This window comes from Amia ocellicauda, chromosome 11, assembly GCF_036373705.1.
Source record: "Amia ocellicauda isolate fAmiCal2 chromosome 11, fAmiCal2.hap1, whole genome shotgun sequence".
Taxonomy (NCBI): domain Eukaryota; kingdom Metazoa; phylum Chordata; class Actinopteri; order Amiiformes; family Amiidae; genus Amia; species Amia ocellicauda.
In genome coordinates, this window is record NC_089860.1 from 22,036,502 (window position 1) to 22,047,061 (window position 10,560).

Consider the following 10,560-nt stretch of genomic DNA (forward strand, 5'->3'; position numbering starts at 1 on the left):
TTTCCAGATTCATGATTGAAAATAAGGTTAAGCAAAAATTATGTAACATAAGTAATTCTCAATTTTAAATATGCTAAATGAAATGTTTTGATCAACAGCCCAACAAACATAACTTCTGCAGTTCTGTACCTTTTCTGAAGCTTTTACACATGTAATTTTTAATTATATATTTATATGGTTTAATCTCATAAGACTACTAACATTTATACAATACCCAAGATGGAGGCTGAAATACGGTGCAATAAAACTCTGGCAGTTCCAACTCATTCTACTGGGATTTCATGAAAAAAGCACCAACAAAAAAAAAAAAACCTAAAGGGGATTTCAGGATCTAGAACATGTGGATACTCCTGGAGAGTCCCTAACTGGTTGAAATGTCCATTTTACACATCAGTGAAGGTCTAAGGGTCACAGTGAAGCTCTTGTCACATACTGGCCATGGGAAAGCATCGATTCAGTGTCACCAGTTGTGTTGTACAATAAATGTAGAAGCAGGAGGTTTCTTCAACAAAATAACAAAACAATCCTATTGGGTAAAGGTAATTCTAATTAACAAATAGACATTGATTCATTGCAGGCTGACTAGCATTTTTGAATGCTGAGTCAACACTAGCCAAACACAGTTAATCATCCCGTAATTTAACATTCATGGGCCATGGAACTGGTAAATATGAACTTTGGTGGAAGGAGATTCAAAATTTTCCAGCAGTATTTATAATGGATTTTAAAATCTTTGATGATTGATAATTGACTGACTAAATCTCAAGATCTGTCTTGACCAAATTTACTTTTAGAAGGCCAGAATAAAAGCGTATTTAGAGGAACAGATAGCTGTGTATTTTTAAAAAGTTCTTACAAGAAAACGGTACAAAACACATTTTGGAACCAAACTTTTTATATGTCACAAAGGGGTCATGTTATAACAAAGAACCTTCCACCTTCAGTCACACTATTTATTAAGCAACATCATGATTTTAAATAATCAATTGCATTTGTAGAGAACATAGCTTGTGTGTGTGTGTGTGTGTGTGTGTGTGTGTTTCTTGACACCATACAGTTAATATAGTCCTAAATGTGTGCCTTCACCACCGAGATTTTTTTCTGACATCAAAAAGCAGAATGTAAATGCCAGACAGATTCCTAAACCCTGTTTTCCCATTTTAATTCAAGCTATATATATATATATTAAATTTAATTTTAACATGAATCATTTTATTGCATTCTGACATGCAAACTCATTTCAGTCCTAACAGCTCTGGGAGAGGATAGAGCGCCCAAGAGAAAAACCAACGGCAGGAAATTTATGTATCCAGCATAAAAACAGAACTATAAATCCACCAGAAGTTATTACTCATGAACTCCAGTGGCATTGCAGATGGGACTTCAGTTTTATCATTATCCATCAGTGGTTAAAATAATTCATGCCATTAATCCAACATAAAATTCTATTAATTGTGAGTGTAGTATAACGGCTTTAGAAGACTGAATTTATTTTCTAAATAACATATTATAAACCTGAATGTGAATTATAATATTTTATTATACTTTTTTACAGTAAGTGTATGTATGTCACACATTACTTCTACCACAATACAGTATCTTAAAGTACATTGAAATGATCCTCATAATAAAAAGGTACTGTAAAATGAAAATTAAACAAACAAAACTGATTATCTTTAGTGCCTAGAAATCTCTGCAAATTAATTCGATTTGTATATATTTTTGTATATATTATAGTCGGCCGATCCTGGTGTTATTACATTTTTTACAACAGAAATAATACAATAGAAATGTAATAATAGAGCGAATAGGAATTTAATTGAATTACAGTAACGAACTTGGACTTAGATTGAGGACTTTGGCTATGGATTGCGGTTTGTCTTCTGTTGTTGATTATTTGTGTAGAGAGGGATCTTGGCTGTGTTTAGTTTAGGATCAAATAAGAGCTAGGCTTTGTTTATGGGTTTTGTTTGTCTGTTTTGGTTTGAGCACCCATACAATGTAAATATAGTAAACGCACTATTTTGCACCATAGCCCTGCCTATGGTTCCCTGAGCCCCAAACTGTATAACTATATAATGTAATAATTAAAAAAAAGACCGGTGAAAAATGTAGCAAAGTACAGACCCTGTTAATTTTGACAAAAAAAGCAATCCCTTAGGTTTAGTGATTCTTAAATTATTATTCTTGGGACAATCATATTGAGCCTGGCAAATAAGTTGCAGTCCACCTATCCCTCCCCCCTGAAGATAATTACATTTACAAGCATAAGCAAACAAGAGGAAAAAACTGACAGGTTCCATATTGTGGATGATTCTGCAAGACCCCTTGTCATGTGACTTCCACTTTGCTACACTTTGTGTGTCTGCATGTGCGCCTGTTCAGCAGATGAAAGTAATGGTATATTCTTTTCCACTTTTGGATGGGGCTTGTGTAAATAAGGAAAATGATTTATTGTAGGCCTATGGCCAGATTTGAAGGCTTTATTGAGTAATTTACATCTCACACTTTTAGAAATATAACCTGTATTTGCTTTCTTCCCCAAACACTCTAAATGCCTCAATTGAAAGGACAGGGAAGCCGCACTCTTTCAAAATTAGGGGATTGTGCTTTCTGTCAAGATTAATAGCAGCCTTGATTCCTTTTTCACGAATCCCTCTAAAGTCCTGTGTTCTCCATCAAGGCAGTGTGCGGTTGCTGAGCAACGCAGGATCTTCTGTTTCAGAGCGGCTGATGTTTTCGCGGAACGCACTGAAGGAAACAAGAGGTAAAATACAAATTGGTAAACTATAAATTTGGACCCATGAGGCTATAAATCAATGCAAAACAAACAAGTATTTCTTTTTCTCATTATTGCATTTCATTTGTTTTTATTTTTCCCTTCTCTGTTGTTCACTCATCAGTAATGCTATCCCTAACCTAAATGTGTGAAGAAATAATGGGAATCTATTTTAATAACTTCAGCAGCAAAGGGTTCAGTGGGTGCCCTGTTGCCCATGATGCACAGATGAAGGAGTGTCTAATTAACACCCTGCCTCGTTTCCGTACACAAATTAACTATCCCCGCTACCAAAATAATGCATAAATCAACACACAGTGAAAAGAGCTATTGGGTAATTAGGAGTATGTATAAATATGGTTGGTGGACCTTGTACAGAAACTGTACTATATATAAATTGTAGTAAAGTAAATATACTGCAATACAAAAATCAATAAAACCTCAAACTGCAAATATCTGGTAAACTGTATGGCACTTCTACATGATATGGTAATTGTAATGGAATTCTGAGATTCAATCAACAACCTGGAGTCTTGTCCATGTTCAGAGTTGCCATTGAGTCATAGTTTTGGGATGCTCTTCCAATTAGTCTCTCTAGCACCTGTCTAGAGTGGCTCCAAACGTCTGGTAATCTGGGGCATTCCTTTAATTTCACAGAAGCAGATTACTGTATTTTAGGAACACCAGTGTTTCTCATAAAGCATAACCACACTTAATTTAAGGATAATTACTTTTTGTCTAGAATAAACACCCACAGCCACATGTATTCTCAAGTTCAACCAGATTTAAAAAACACATTTGCCCAGTGTTTTACACACTACTGTTATAGTAACACAAAACCATTGATTTACAAGTGTACTTTAATTGTACAGAAAATGATTTCTCATTCCTTGCTGTGACATACAACCACTGCAAACTAAAAGGGGATTATAAAAAGCAAGAGACAACAATGTTAAAACTGGGATCAATTTAAGAAGCGCGACAGTCTGTTATTTTCCTAATAAAAGATTTACAAGAAGGTTATTAAAACAAGGATTAAAATCATATTAAAACCCCCGATAATACAACACTAGAACTATAGGAAAACATATGACAAATGAAAGCACAAGATGGAGAGTTACCATGTACTCTTCTTCCTCTTGTTTTAATTTTATTTTTCCAAAAAGATTGTCATTTGACATAAAATGAACACCAAATTAAGTCATGGAAGACTTCTGATTCAAAGTGGGGTTCATCTTTTCAGAACATAGTTCCCTTTTATACATTTGGCTCTGTCTCACTTGTTAATCAGTAAATTAATCTAATCTTTATTAATGTACACAAAGTGGGAATGTATAAGAACTTCAATATAGCCTTTTCTGTACACTGGGCTGAATTAAATTATGAAATATGTTAATTTAGGATCATACAGTTTTGCATCACTGGTATACGTCTCTGAATAATAAGAATTCCAAATTGCATTAAATGTAGAATTATAATTCTCTTGTAATAACATTGCATGATCTCTTGAGTGCATAGTTAATTCTCCCTAGTCAGATGGTAACTACATATGTTCCATATCACCTTTCAAGCAATTCCATATGTGATGGGCTTTAAGCCAGAACACTTTCCTAATATAGCCTTAATAGACCCAGGGAACAGAACACAATGCCTTACCATTACCATTTCATTCAAAGGCAGACAAAAGCATGCATTGATGTGAGCAGAAGAACAAACACAAACAAAGTGAACAACATTAAAGCTTGAAAGAATTAAAATGTTAAAAACTAAAATCACAACCTCAGTGCATTTATATTCATCATCGGTCAAGAAAACAATACCGAATAATTATATACTATATGCAGTAAACAGATGACTGAATGTTATGAGGCAAATATAAAGAGTTAGGAATGCTTTGAAAGCTGCGATACTTTATTTCAGATTTTCCAACCTGTATCTTTTTTTTTTCCTAAAACAATCCTCTATTTATGCAGCAATTCATTAAACCTAACACCTAAATGATATTTATAAACTTAATTCTGAACTGTGATACGCATTGCAGTACAGAAATGATCAACTTTTCACTTTAACTCATTGCATTACATCAGTTGGTTATCAGTTTGTGCAATTTTACGGAATGCCGCATTTGCCCTTTAAATATCCAATTAGTTTTTTTTTTTTCAGATAATTAAAAAAACGAATATTACATAATATTCAGAATCTTTATTCTGATACTATATTGCACTATAGAAAGGATAGAGACTTTTCCATATAATCTATTGCATTACATCAGTAAATAGGATTGTCAACATTTCTAATTGTATGAGTACAGTATTTAAGAAAAGATATGCATAAAAAGAACAGCATCAAATAAATCTGTATGTTAATTAAGTGTGAGTTTGGCTTGAAATGGTTAGGAACCACAGATCATATCAGGCATGTGACACTGGACAACAGGTTGCCAAAATCTTGTCAGCAATGGTAAGAGTGTGTCCAAAAGAGAAACCAGAGACAAAATATTGAGATTGATTGGTAATTTTTTTAGGAAGACCTGGAGAAAGATTAATCTGCTCACATAAGAAGGGAAAGAACTCACGTTTCCCCAGACACAAGCTGGGTACGGTAAATAAGTCCTTCAAGCACACAAATGGTTCTCTGCAGTGTATTAATTACAGCCCTCGTGGGAACAATCTGCCTCTGAATGCTAGTGGTTAGACGAATAAAATAGAGAAAGCTGTCATAATTGTTCCAGCCAGCAATCCTGTCTTTTAATACAGGAGTAGGTTTATATATATAAATTATACACGTCTGCACATCTGACTTGAATTATATATTGCAAGTGCATATTGTAAACAGGACCTCTCTCAAATGAAACTTCATATCTTCGGTGTGGGATTTAATTCTATGCTTCTTTAAAGCATGGCAGGTATTCCATTTAAATTACACCTGCTCAGCAAATGATCTATATCCCAGATACGAATGGTTTGAAATCAGGGCACTGAAAAGTTTACCACCAGTGCAATAATTGTATTTTTCAACCTTTACCTTGATCCATGTAATTTCAGAGAACCCTCCTGTTCTTGATTTTCCTTCTGCTTTATGGCACCCTAGAGAATGGGAGAGAATTCCCTTTGAACTATCCATATTAATCCCTCTGTATTGTACTCTTTTACTTAACAACTGAGGCAAGCATTTTGTAATTTATTATGAAAATACCATAATAACCATGGCCTAAGTGTCTATAGTACTGTTTATTAAGTTAACATCAATATGATTTAGACAGAACTATAAAACCCATGTGGCTTATTGTGTAAAAGCCTCTAGAGTGCAGGGTGAGATCCTGGCTGTGCCCTGCCTGCATCTAGTAAAGTGTAATGGTAGTGCTTGTGCCAGGGTTTGTGTGTGACAGGGTACGTGCTAAAGTGAGCAGTAAAAGCCATTCCCCTTCTTTGTGCTTAAGTTTTGTTGTGAGATCTCCAAATAAGCAAACATCACAACAGAAAGCATCAGAAGACCCACAGCCATCTCTTCAATTCTACTGGGAATGCAGCTGTTAGTTATAAACAATTTTCCTTGTTAAGATATTAATGGTGTGATGCATTTATTAACATTGTAATAGTGTAATTAACACAGATTATACATGTGTTATAAATCAGATAATTGATGAGTCATTAACAGTGCTCATGTTCATGGACTGCCTGAGACAAAACGGGGAAACGTTCTTATTTTTAAAATGAGGTTTCAATATACCAATATACCAATATACCACATGATAGGTGTTTTACAACTGGTGGTGAAGATAGACTATTCAAATAAGCAGGGGATTTGCCTTCCATGTCTAAACCCAGATATGCCACAATTTATTAGATGATGTAGCCAGTAAATTGGTGCAATTGGAACCACAGCTGAATGGCCAATGTAAGCAGTTTCATATTTGGGGTCAATGTTTGGTGACAGTTGACAGCCAAGCCTTGCATCAATGGTTATCACATAAATCCGTCCTGTTAACGTAACTGACTTGGACTAATGTTGGTGCACTGTTAGTAGTTGTGGTGGTGACATTGAACCACGGTTGTCTAAAGCCATTGGATCAGCGTAACTAGGTCAGCTGAAATGCAATAAGCTGCTAAGTCTTATGTCCCTGGTACAGCCCTGTATTTTGGATCATAGAAAGAAACCTGTCCAAACATAGTTTAGTTGAAAAATCAACACAAGCAGACATGGTGCCCTTGATGGATGTAAATAACAAGTAAAGACATCTAATGCAGCTATCATGTGTTTAGCAGAAAAATTACGAAGACGGAATAAAGCATATTTTAAGTATTTTAAATCTATAAATATTTTTAATTGGTGTATCATAGTTAAACATTTCAATAGTTGTGATGGGGAAAGCTTTCAGTGCTTTTATGTAGCTACTGGGATGCACATATCAGGTGTTGTGCAAATAATTCAATCAATATCCATGGTAGGCTGCTGAAAGCTCTGTTAACAGATGTTCCCCAGGGATATGTATGCGAGATGGGTTTCTACAGATGAGACGCAGGAGGATTTTTACATAACTCAGACTTATGTAGCTGCCTCTCCCTCACTGGCAGCTCCTCCCCATGTCTGCATTCTCAAATACCAGTTTAACAGGCTACTGGAAGTCACACACAGACTTATTATTAACGAAGTCCAAGAAAAGCTTCAGAAAGAGACACGGAAAATAATAGTTTAAAAGTAGTCCTCCTTGTTATTCAGATATTCCACACAAACATCAATACATTTGAAGTTGGCATACTTCAAGTAGACTGACTACAGACAATTCAGTGTTATTTGGTTTGTTAAATCATTTTTGTCTTTCCTAAAAGCAAAACATCCCACTATTGCTCTTTAAATTCCCGACGGATACCTCAAAGATGTCTCTGTTTGCCCCACAAATTGCAAGACAACTAGTAAGACTAAAAGGAAATACACCACACATCTCTGATGGGAGCACCTTATTAACATCAGATGACGAGGTTACATTTAATCAGATTTTTGCTATGTAAATAGACCAGCAGCAATCCCATCTGTGATTATCAAACCAGTTTTGGAGACCTGTTTATTATTTAGCACACTTGTTCTCCTCTTTGCTTTGCATTGTTATGAATGGGAGTTCAATATCATTAACCCTGGATAATAAAAAACAGGCCGGGGACTGTTGAGAGCTCGCTCCTAATAGAACACAGTGCTCTGAGCACCCAGTTGGTTTGACAGCAATTAAGCTTTGCCATTTATCGCGCAATTATAAAACTTACAAGCCGCTTTCTCCGTGACCGCAAAGCATCACACATAGATCAAAGTCTGTTCCATTCCTGAAGGTCAACCATATTCTGAAGGTCAGCCTTTCTATCAAAGCCTATTCAGTGGAACAGAGATCCACGAACAAATGGGATTACTTCACACAGACATGAACACATCGTTTCGGAGATACGAAGGACAGTCCAATATTCTCTAATTAATTCAACAGTTCATCTGTGGCACTCCAGAGTCTACAATGCATTATCTGCTGAATTTCAACAGCAACTCTAATTAACAACAGTTCATCCCTTTATTAAGAGAATTAGTGTTGCTATGCTCTTTCATGGATAACAAAACTGAAATTGATATGGAGGCTGATAATCTGCAAAATATGAACTGACTAGGCATCATGTGACTCCCCCAGCTCTACCATTCCAAGGGTGAAACCAAATTACAAGCACACTGAAGTATCCCAGATGTAACCGAGTTAAGCCAGCCCAGATCTGTTTCCACTCCTTCAGTACAAAAAGTTTAAATTGGAAACACAAAGATGAATATTAGCATAGCCAAACCAGCCATAGTATTTATTTGAGATTATGAAACGCACATTATGTATACATGGTTGCCTCTGTTCCAAGTGAAATAAAGCATGAAAGAATGGAAAACGTGCCGTCAGGTGGGCAGTCCAAATGGCAACACGTAACAGAGCTGCTTTTGTGTAATAAGCCGACAGTAATCTACAGTATGTACCCTTCCCTACTCAGCGTTCCTGTGGTGCTTTATTAATTAGTCATTAGCAGTAAGGTAAAAATAATAATAAAAGTGAATGGCACACACTTAATTTCAGACAGCAGTCCTAGAGTTCAACAGCTCATTTTATATTGTTTTTTTGATGAAAACCTCACTCAGGAGACGCCTATAAAATGGACTGTAAAAGGTGACAAATCAATACTCATCTAGCTTAGCGTCTTTCCTGGAAATGAAGGGCCTTCTAATGCCTGATAAATAGTATGTAGATGACTGACAAACATCCCTATTTTGTTTACCACAGACACTTACATAATGTTGAATGCGGGGAGAGCTTATAACACACATATTGGAGAATTCTGTGGGAATTCCACAGGGTGTTCAATCTCTCACTTTGATAACAGGGTCTGGATTTACATGACAGAACATTCAGAGACAAGAGGCGTACATTTAGATTCACATATGGGATGCGCACAGTGATTGGTATTTGTCCAAAGCATGAAAATATTCCACATAATACCATGAGGAAAAGGGAAAATAAGGTAAATGCATTATTGTTCTGCATTACGGATGTGAAATATTAAACTGAACATCTGATAACATCCTCTGAATTCAGTATGAGTTATTGACTGGCCGTACATAATAGTGATGTAAGTGCTGACTTACCTCCACTAGAGTAGCATTCAGTGCAATAGTTCAAAAGAATGGCTTCTTGAAGTAGTTTATTCCATATTGACCAAACTTCCAGAACAAAAGACTACACAATTACATCAAAAGCAAACTCAGCCCATTGAGTGCACTGAGTGAGTTCTGATAGCAGTGACTGGGGAATGAACCGTAATCATCCAAATCCCAAGACAGGTGCTTTTCTTATAATTAAAACCACCATGGCTGCCTGTGTCTCACAACAGACATGCCAATACGTTTGCATTAGCTGCTATGAAAATCCTCTGGAGGTTGGGGCTCACTAAAGATGTTCAGATGATGTATTTACATTTCAAAATAGTATTCTTAGCTAAAAAAGGACCCCAGCATGAACCCTGCACAAATTAAAAACATTTTACATTCCTCTCCACATCAACTGGCAATTCCTGGCAACAGACTAAGCTCATCAAAATCGTCTCATAGGACACAAGAAAACACTAGACATGGAGTTTAAAAAAGAAAGACAAACTGCTATTCAACAAAAGTTCTCTAAAGCAATCTGTAAATTTAACTCACGTTGTCATTTTCAACCAGAGCTTGAATTGATTTGAAAGGTATATTTCTGGGGCCACCTGATTACAATATGGCAACACTCAAAGACACAATATCAATGATAACATAAGGAAAGGTTTTGAAAATGATATATTCTACCTGCTGTAACATCCCAGTTGATGGCTTCAGTTCCAGGGGTGCAGGCACATAGTCGTCTCATTGTCATGTGGACACGGCCATGACTGAGAGCGCCAAGCTGTAGGGAAGGTTTAAGGGGCTTTTATAGGGAGGACCTGTTGAGCTGTAGATGTTTAATTAGAGACTCTGGTTCTTCAGGACACACAGTAAATTTGATGGAGAAGCAACTGAAAATGTCTGTCCCTGAGGAACAGTGACCACCAGCTCCAGCTAGACTGGCTGTTAACGAGTTGCTTGTTCATATTGTAGTGACTCAGGTCCCTCTTATGAAGGTAAACAACAGTGGTCATGGTGACCCCCCTACCCTGCTGGTTTTTGTTCCAACCAAGATCTCATTACTTAATTCAACCCTTAATTTAACAAAGATTCCTAAATCAGAACCTTTTAATTATTTTAGA

General features: G+C 36.2%; 1 long non-coding RNA gene across 1 annotated transcript; it reads right to left on the bottom strand.

Moving 5' to 3' along the window:
* Nucleotides 1-2,467: 2,467 nt before the first annotated feature.
* LOC136762789 (uncharacterized) lies at nt 2,468-10,309 on the bottom strand. Its single transcript, XR_010820899.1, has 4 exons — nt 10,124-10,309; nt 5,804-5,865; nt 3,305-3,422; nt 2,468-2,751 (listed from the first exon to the last, which is right to left on the bottom strand). It is a non-coding gene; the product is annotated as an uncharacterized LOC136762789 (long non-coding RNA).
* Between the last annotated feature and the right edge of the window lie 251 nt (nt 10,310-10,560).